Source organism: Mixophyes fleayi, chromosome 12, assembly GCF_038048845.1.
Source record: "Mixophyes fleayi isolate aMixFle1 chromosome 12, aMixFle1.hap1, whole genome shotgun sequence".
NCBI classification, from domain to species: domain Eukaryota; kingdom Metazoa; phylum Chordata; class Amphibia; order Anura; family Limnodynastidae; genus Mixophyes; species Mixophyes fleayi.
The window spans coordinates 69,041,382-69,051,632 of NC_134413.1; the positions used below are offsets into that span (position 1 = coordinate 69,041,382).

At 40.4% G+C, this 10,251-nt stretch overlaps 1 protein-coding gene and 1 long non-coding RNA gene across 3 annotated transcripts in view; one reads left to right on the top strand and one right to left on the bottom strand.

Annotated features, from left to right (window-relative positions):
• LOC142109180 (threonine--tRNA ligase 1, cytoplasmic-like) overlaps window positions 1–6,277 on the bottom strand; it is a 111,020-nt gene extending 104,743 nt beyond the window's left edge. For both annotated transcript variants that reach the window (XR_012680302.1, XR_012680303.1), the window contains exon 1: window positions 5,814–6,277. The gene's annotated coding sequence lies outside the window, so the exon portion shown is untranslated. The remainder of the gene's footprint in view (window positions 1–5,813) is intronic.
• Window positions 6,278–6,410: 133 nt separating this feature from the next.
• Window positions 6,411–9,526, top strand: LOC142109181 (uncharacterized). Its single transcript, XR_012680304.1, has 2 exons — window positions 6,411–6,488; window positions 9,108–9,526. It is a non-coding gene; the product is annotated as an uncharacterized LOC142109181 (long non-coding RNA).
• The last annotated feature ends 725 nt before the right edge of the window (window positions 9,527–10,251 follow it).

The following is a 10,251-nucleotide window of genomic DNA, read 5'->3' on the forward strand; positions in this document are numbered from 1 at the left end:
GAACCACACTTAAGTACTTCAAAACGTTAATAGTAAATAGTGGCACAAATCCAATAATGTAAAATTATGCTGATTAAAAGCCAATTTCCAGACAAAAAAAGCCATCTCTAGTGGGTAATAGGAAATATTTCCAGATCAGTCATTAAACAAAACTAAACACACCTTAGCCCAAGTTGGAATTGTTCACAGAGGCTGGGTTCAAAGTTCAAGCCTTGCACCATTGGGTAATGAGGTTAAGGAGACCACAACTCATTTTAATTGAACGAAATACACTAGACAATCAACAAAAGTATATGCATTTCAAGAGAACTTTTGCACAATATATTTGAGTGCAACAAAACCCCAAACTTAACATATATGTATAATTTTAAACCGGTATGCACTTACAGGAAATAATTCTTCAAACTACTCATGGTGGCTTGACAAAAATGCACAGCAGCTCGGTATTCATTTTACTTTAAAGTGACCCAGAGAAGCCCTTACTGGTTGCATTTACAGGATCTGATGCTTTAACAATTTAACACCCTGGATAGTCTCCACTACATAAGCATAATCTTACTGCATGTTTGTAGAGATAACTTTACTTTATGTTATAGTGCAACCCCAAAACACTATATGACAATATACAGATTTATTCTGCATTAAGCTGTTGACAAAAATACCTGACACATGACCAGTGAATTTATGCAATATCTGGTTCAACATGCAGTGCCTGTTACCCTCTTTATATACAGAGGGTTTTTAGCCCTTCATAACCATGGTATACTTTGACTACCTGCCACATGATTCAACCGAAAGCTATTTTTTTCTTCCTTCATCTAAACAACTACATTTTTATGTTTTACATTCAGGACATAAGCCTCTCTTTGAAACATGAACACCTGTATGTTCTGATCAGCCTCATTATTTGAACATATGAATGCCATACTTAATATATATTATGGTCTTTGTATGTGCAAATAAAGAGAAAAACGGGTAAATAAAGTTTAACATAATTCCTCTTCTAATTACTTTAACCCAAGTAATGCAACACCAAAACATAATCAGTTAATACTGATGAAAATAGCAACGCCAAGTACGATTACAACATACAAGGTCTGGAATACTTTTTTTTCTGTCTAAACTTACATACGTGAGCAGTAAATTGGAACCAGTTTTCAAGCAAGCAATACTAAACAGAGTGGACTGAAAATATTATCAAGGTGAGCAGATTCATTGCTCAACTATGGTATTATCTGTTATTTACGGTATACGCCAAGTTTTTGTTTTTTTGTCTAAATCTATCCAACGGGTTTATCTAGCAATTTGGGCAGCACGGTGGCTTAGTGGTTAGCACTTGTTCCTCACACCACTGGGGTCATGAGCTCAATTCTTGACCATGGCCTTATCTGTGTGGAGTTTGTATGTTCTCCCCGTGATTGCGTGGGTTTCCTCCGGGTGCTCCGGTTTCCTCCCACATTTCAAAAACATGCTAGTAGGTTAATTGGCTGCTATCAAAACTGACGTGTGTGTGTGTGTGTGTGAATGTGTGTGTTAGGGAATTTAGACTGTAAGCTCTATTGGGGCAGGGACTGATGTGAGAGTTCTCTGTACAGCGCTGCAGAATCAGTGGCGCTATATAAATAAATGATGAAGATTATGATTTTACAAGGACTGAAAGTTACACAGACCAAGAACAAGCACAGTAATTTTACAGTTTTTGTACGCGTTTTGTATGCATTCTCACAAACTACGACAGCCCCACTGAACAATTTGTAATTTTGTACTTCATAACTAAATGTGGAGGTAAGCTTGATTTAGGGCAAGTCATTGAGTTTACTCAATGACATTTACTCAACTTAGCACAGATCTATTACAGTAGTCACTTTTTTATTTTATTTTAAAACAGATTTCCCTTGCCCATTAATATTATTTGATCTGGTGCCTAGTGATCCAAACAGAAAAAAGTAACTAGTAGAATCGCATAAGTGACAAGGATGGTCCTATCTGGGCCACCCATATACTGCTATCGGTGAAATTTGCACTTTCACTTTACACTAACTGTGGAAGCAATTGGAGGTATAGAAAGATCTTGGTTCCTGAACAATCAAAAGGCTCCTTAGGCTGTGGTACAGCTACAATGACTACTTAACAAGTGGTTAAATCAGTCATAAGGTACACAGGTCGCTAGTGGTTAAACCCTATAAGCTCCGCATTTGTAGGCAGCAAAGTATCACAATGACATATTTCAAAGTGAGTCGTACTCTACTATCCATAATGAAAGATAACATTTGCATAAATTAAACTCTTTAAAAAAAACAAAAAAAAACAAAAAAACATTTATCTGCAAAAAAGCTAACAGTTTTATGCAGCATACAATACTGTAGGGCTGAACAAATACCAACCTAGGATGACATCAGATGCTTTCTGCATACCAGATCCAATACAAAACAAATGCTATAATGCCTTTGGTAATGTGCATTCTACCTAACTGCATTCTAAGCTAGCAACAAGACATTGGTCGGGAGTCTTACACATTTATAATATTTTCTGCACAACTTAGTATGTGCAGTGATACATTCGTCAATACTGAGTATCTAATGTGCTGCTTCACTGCTGAGTATTTAACAGTATGTGCTTCACTGCTATGTGTATACTCTCTAGGCATTAGGAAATACAACAAAGTCAAACTCAACTCTTCAAAGTAGATGAAAGTTACAGCAACTTGGCACAAAACACCGATATAAAGTTGAAACTTTTCTGCAAGTGGGACCTTGCAGGTAACCTTTTGGAGATTAAAAACAGAATGACTTACAATTAAGTAACATAAGGGACATTTTTAAAAAGCAAATCATAAAATAGGCAATGCTCACACAGGTTTATACGCAAGGCCTTTTCATAAAGGATGCTTTTCTATTTTTAAGTTTAATGGCCCTTTTAGTGATATTTACTTAAAAATCTATTTCCTTTAGAACGTGTGTACAAATGGAAAAATACAGCAAAGTCAATACAACAAAGAAATACCAGTTCAGGAACACACTTTTTTTACATTGCATTTCTAACCAAATTAAAGAATTGAACACAATAAAAAATGCAAACAGAAGTCTGAGAAAACCTTAATTATTTCTAGCAAAACTTATAACAGTAAAGGATATTCTGGTACTTCCAGCATAATTCCACCCAAAATTGAAAAAAAAAAAAATTGGTTGGGGGTGGGAGCAAAGATCCTAAGACCGACCCAATCACAAAATGTTACTTACCTATAGTGCAGAGTTTTGGCTATATGCTAGGTCCCTGAATCCCTGCACAGCTCCACCACTACTCCACTCACTTCTGCATGTTATCTGTGGACAACACGCTACCTGTCTGAATAAAGAATAAAGTCTGAAGGCATAAGGCAAGCCCAGCAATGTCTGCAGCACTCTTCTTACCCTTGCTGATTTGTTCTTTTTTCAGACAGACAGCGTTTTGTCCACAACCACCACACTGGCAGCAGAATGCAGAACAGCGCAAGGTAGAAAGGGGCATACTGAATAGCCCGAATGCAGGTCCACAAGTCAAGTAACCTCTTAGGAATGGATTTTACTTGTTGGTTAATTCCACTAATAAACTGAATTTTCAGTTTTGGGAGATATACTTGAAGATATTTTTTATTTTTATTTATTTTTAATGCCATGAAAACTTAGTAATGCAAATTTTTCTCTAGAATTTATATTTTCAATCTGCTTTTGCAATTAGCTTTTGACAATATCAACAATAAACCACTCAAAACAATACAATGACAGGCTGCAGTAGTATTCCAACTCAACATACAATTCACAAATTCCAAAATATTCTGCCTGCTCATACATAGTATCAATACATGAACAACTTTTTTCAAAATGACTGACAGCTCAAACATTACCAAAATATCACACGAATATAATAAAACTGCTAAAATAAACAGTTTTCTAAAGGTAACTGTCAACCAATTTTCCAATATGCCCCCAGCTTTCCTTTCCATAGGTCCTGCACTACAAAACAGTTTTTGGTTTAAATGCCTGAATTTCAAACATATGCATTTCTGCCAACTGTTCCCAAATGCCAGGGACACCCAGGATTTGCAAGTGTGTACTTGTCCATGGTTTTTACAGCATCAATCCCATGAAACAATGTTGTCTGGTATAAGACGCTTGGTGATTACCCATTTCCTTTGGTTTGTTTCTTCAGGCTGTTATTGCCTATTAACAATTATGCACAGTTTCATTTGACTAGCATGGTAACCAGTGTCACATGGCACATTATGTAATGAGCAGAGAGTCTTTGAAACCCCCTCTGAGATCTGCCTTCATGCTGATATCCTCATTCACAACTGAGCCAGAGCACACAAAAAAAAAAAAAAACATATGGGAGGGCTGCATGAAACTCACTGCAAATCCTTATACTGTGTCAGTTCAAAATTATTATTGCTGCTGCATATTTAAGCCACAGCACTTGTATTATGACCATGTCAACAGGCCAAACCATGTAAACGTACTGTATAATAACTGTATACAGCAGTGGATTCCAAGCTTTTTCAGTTCAAGGCACCCCTATGCAAAATAATTACCAAGTAGTCCCCTGCCTTGCTTATCACTGGCCCTGGCACCCCTGTGGGATCTCCAAGGCACCCCAGGGAGCCTAGGCGCACAGTTTTGGAACAACTGGTTTACAGTGTTCTGCACACGTACAGATTCAAATGCCCAACAGCTAAGCATTCATGGAAAAAAGTAACTAATGTAAAAACAAAAAAGTGCAAAAGATATAAATTACACCTTGACAATGCATGTTACAGTGAGACTTGGCGACACTTGGAGCTCAATCACACATCATCATTTTTATTTATATAGCACCACTAATTCCGCAGCGCTGTACAGAGAACTCACTCACATCAGTCCCTGCCCCATTGGAGCTTACAGTCTAAATTCTCTAATATAGACACACACACACACATAGACAGGAGAAACTAGGGTCAATTTTGATAGCAGCCAATTAACCTACTAGTATGTTTTTGGAGTGTGGGAGGAACCTGGAGCACCTGGAGGAAACCCACGCAAACACAGGGAGAACATACAAACTCCACACAGGTAAGGCCATGGTCGGGAATCGAACTCATGACCCCAGTGCTGTGAGGCAGAAGTGCTAACCACTAGGCCACTGTCATTTGCCCACATCAATATATGCAAAGCACATTTAAAATAGGAGAAAAAAAGAGTCAAAGGTACCATTCACACCACTGCATTTTAAAGTCAACATGGACTTGGTACAGTCCAGATCGTGCATCGTTTACCAATCTACTTCCCAGGTGACGTATATTAAAATCTTCAACTAACAAACAAAAGTGTGACTGCATTTAGAGCTTCTCCAAATAGGTAATCATAGCTTTCAATACTGCTGTGGCAGGAGAAGAGGCATAACAAGCTGCAGATCACTGAGCATTCCAGCAAACTTCTGTATAATCTGTATATACTCCCAGAGATTTAGGTCAATCAGTGATCACTACAAGGGAGTTCATAAAGTGAATATGTGCAGCCTCTAGTTTCCCAGATCCTGTTAAACAACAAGTCCAAGCAGGGTATGTGGGATACCTGTGGATCCACAACACCTAGAGAGCCCCCAGTGTGCAGTGGATGGGACATCTGAGGTCCTAACAGTGACACACTCTCCTCCCACTGCCTTATGTTATCTGTCTGTATAAAGTGGTGACCTAGTCTGCAGCGCAGTATTCTGACATATTGCCCATGAAGCAGAGGGTATAGGGGTCCCCTGACCACAGGAGCTTACAATCTACGGACAGGGACGGCCGCCATACTCACATTTGCGGAACCACTTCAGCCACTGGTGCACGATGCTGACGTGGTGCTTCTTGTTCTCGATGCACCAGCCGGACAGGCTCTGTATAGACTCCATGGTATTAGTGACGGACTGCAGCTTGCGGTCCAGGGAGGTTTCCAGGGCCCCGGCCGAGGCCTTGCCGCTGCTGCCAGCCGCCATGTTTCCCCAGAATACCCCGCGGCAGCTGAGGGGGGGGGGGGAGGGAGGAGGAGGGGGGTGTGTTTGTGTCACAGGCTGCAGACGGCGCTGGCCATGAGCAGTAGGGTATAACAAGTACAAGTCAGTCAGCAAACAGACCCTAACGCAGTTTAATAAATCTGTGACGTAAATGGTACGGCTGGAGCACAGGCAGGAGGGAGAGAATACGGAGTGCGTCACCGACGAGCGGACACGACGCGAGGGCGCGCACGCTGGCTCGTGCTATATAACGCGGCGCCAGTGACGCGACGCGCGCACGGTTGGTAGAGGGAAGGGGGGAGTTAGCGTGCGCGCCGCCCTGGGACACGCCCTCCTCCTCCTCCCCGTGCTCGCCGCCCTGGGACACGCCCCCTCCTCCTCCCCGTGCTCGCCGCCCTGGGACACGCCCCCATCCTCCTCCCCGTGCTCGCGCTTCTCTCCCGCGCACAGAAGGCGGGAAGATGCAGAGAGAGAGCAAGGTCTGAATCTTTAAAAAAAAAAAACTTTAAAAAACCTCAATGTCATCCTGTGGACTGACACATGGGCCATAGTACCACAAATTATGGTTAATGTAACTTTTTCCTTTTTTTTTTTTACCATATGTCCTGTTGCCCTGCTTAAGGGAGAACAGTCCCAATTTTATGGTAATGTCCTGATGACAGGATATTTGGCCCAAAAGCCAAAGATTTTAGTCCCATGATTTTGCATGGGCTTGTCTGCCTCTAAAGGGCATATTCAATTGTTGGCGAAAATGGCAAAAAATCTCGCGGCGAGCGCACTATTACCGTCATTACGGTAATAGTGCATGTAAATACTGATATTAAGGTAATAGTGCACGTAAATACTGTTATTACGGTAATAGTGCACGTAAATACTGTTATTACGGTAATAGTGCACGTAAATACTGTTATTACGGTAGTTTTCTCGCTGGATTTCAGCGAGCTGAAACCCAGCTTACTATTATTGTAATAACGGTAATAGTTTTAATGCCGCGGCGATTCAAAACAATTGAATATGCCCCTAGGAACAGTTCTACGAACTTAGAAACTCTACCTTGAGTACAAGGACCTCAGTCATGCAACCTGTTGTTAGTCAGCATTGGTTGAGGACAGAGCCGTAGTATAAAATTTTAGTGCCTGGGGCGAGAAACAAAAAAGCATTCTCACTAGAGTTCAATTTTAACCAAATAAACCTAAAATATCCATAAACTGTGCGCACCCCCCCCTTTCAGTGTTGTGACCTGGGAGGTTTCCCCTATCGCACAACCCTAGTTACAGGCCTGATTGAGTATTTGTGCTACCCGAGTCCTTTCTCCAGTCAGTCCTGCAGCAATTACAAAAATTAGAACCCTCTGTACTATTGTTGGATTCTTACCCCTCTAAAGGCACCAGGGGGAAAATTTCTCCTAAAACCTATTGTTGGGTGGTAGTCATATTTACGAAGGTGAATCTGTCAACACTTATCCTGTCGACACCAAAATGGTGACGGTAAATGTTGATAGGTTCCATTCTGTCGAGACGCTTAAAATGTAGTCATTGTCAACATTTAATGTAGTAATGTCAATAATCACGAAGCCGATATAAACGTTGCCAAACCTGCTGGCACAAAACTGTTAAAACAAAGAAATAAAAACACTAATAAATCTTAAACCCCCCCCCCCCCCCCCTCCTAAACCACGTGAAATTTTGTGCTGGTGGCAATACAGCCACCGCCACAAAAAGGGTTAAAACATTTTTTTAAAAATGGGAACCACAAGTGCCAGCAGTTCCTGCCGGCTAAGGCCAACTGCGACCTTTAGTGCCCCTACACAAAATTTAAATGAACCACACACCTCGTTTTACCAGTATATTGAAAAAAAATATATAAAACCCCAGTAATACTCACCAACCACCAGGTACTTCATCTGTAAGAATTCCAGTCTTGTAAGCTGTAAAAAGATACCTAATAAAAGTAATCCTAATGGTCTTTTGTCCATAAAAAATAACCTAATCAAATTAATCCCAGGTTGGCAAAAAAAATCTTTACTTTCAGCTTGATAAACCCAAATAAATCCACCGACACATGCTTGGCAAAATAAAAAACCCAATTCAGACAACGCATACTAGCTCCTGTCTGCAGGAACTCCTGTTGCATAACGATAAAATTAAAGTACCTAGGTATATTTATTACCTGGGACTTTCTCTCATACAGCATGAGAAAGTCCCAGGTGATAAATAGACCTGGGACATATTCACCATAATAAATTGAACCCAAACCAAAGTTTTAGGTTTCCAATCTTTCAGTGTATTAATCACTCTCTCTGAAAACTTTTTTTTGCCTAGATTTAACCTCTCAATCTCAACACCTTCAAACACAGACAGAATTTGGGTGGCATAGTGGACCCTGTCGTTGCAGATCTGGCCTGTTTAGCAACAACATAGGTTCATCCAGTGCCATGCTTAGTGCTTGAGAAAACCAGACTCATTGGAAAGAAGGCTTGCAATGTTATAACTTCTACCTTAACCTGCTTGACCGTTCCCTTTCTTGGTACTAGACGTAGCACAGAATAAAATTAGCACAGGCTGAAAGCCCATTGTCCTGTCAGTCCTTGTCTATTCTTACTGCTGCTTAACACCTTTTTGCATAGAACTGATGAACCTTTGCATTCCCTTTTAGCCATGATGTCTATATATGGCTTTCTATACTTACTACATCAGGAAGCATTCTACTATTAATTTCTACTTAGGGATTTTTTCTGACTACAAGTACTCACACAATATTTATGTCATTTTGTGTTGGACCAATTTGCAAAACTAGGAACATCCAACAGTGTTTTATTGTATATTACTTTAATCAGAGAGATCGCAAGTGAGACGTTTTTAAATATCAGTACACAGTCTCCCGTATAATAGCCTCAATCAACGAATGGGTATATCAATATCATTAATAGATTTCCCCTTAAGAATGCAGTATTGTCACTGACAGGACAGAGCCTGAAGGAATTTGAGGAGTTACATAAAGGGTATTTTTTACCTTCATTGATATTTACAATAACAGCAACACAGTTCAGTAGTTCTACTGCTTTTTAATTGTGTTCTAATATCTGGTTTCTTGCTCAGGAATGGCAGCAGGCAGGTGTGAATGCATCTGCACACACAGTGAGGCAAAGACTTTTGGAGGACGGCCTGGTGTCAAGAACAAGCATCTTGGAATAAGACAAAAGTGATAACGAAGTGGCTCGGAGATCAAAACATCGAAATTTTGGATCCATGGTCAGGGCACTCCCCAAACCTTAATCCCATTGTGGTCACTCCTCCACAGGCGGGTGGACAAACAAAAACCCACAAATTCTGACAAACTCTAAGCACGGATTAGGCAAGAATGGGCGGCCATCAGTCAGTATGTGGCCCAGAAGATGATTGACAGCACGCCAGGGCGAATTGCAGAGGTCTTCAAAAAGAAGGGTCAACACTGCAAATATTGTCTCTTTGCATAAACTTAATGTACTTGTCAATAAAAGCCTTTGACACTTATGAAATGCTTGTAATGTTACTACAGTATCCCATAGCAACATCTGACAAAAAGGTCTAAAAACACTGAAGCAGGAAACTTTGTGAAAACCAATACTTGTGTCATTCTTTAAACTTTTGCCCATGACTGTACCGTACTGCTGTTTGAAGGTGCCTTTGACATATATCTTCTTTGAATACCAGTATTTTGTGTCGGACTGTTTTCATTTCCATTAGTGTGCACCACACACAGGCAAATTCTTTTTCTTTGCTTTAGTTTTCAAAAGGTTTGTTTTAAAGGAAGACTTTTCTCTCTCTCTCTCTCTGTCCATATTCCTTAAGCCATTTCTTCCCCTAGATATACCCCCAGTAAAATTTGGTTGCATCGGTGGTTAAACCAGATATAGTTTCACTTCTGTAGACTTATTGCTTACGTTCATTTTGCCACGATGTTAGAGTTTCTTTGGCTACTACTATTAGGCAAGCACAACTGTCTAGCTGTTCCTATCACTGGTTACATTAGAATAAATTGTTCTGTTCAGATGAAATTGATCTGTGGTAACGCCATGACTGAATGAAACATCCCTAGAACCACCATGCACCCCCGTGAAGGATGCTTATGTTTGATTAGGCCCTTGGCCGCCACCTTCCTAAGCTTTCCTGGGGTAGAGAAACTGACCCTTGACATGAGTCTATTATTACTCCCAGAAATGTGTTCCTCTTAGATGAGACCAGCTATTTTTTTTTCTCCATT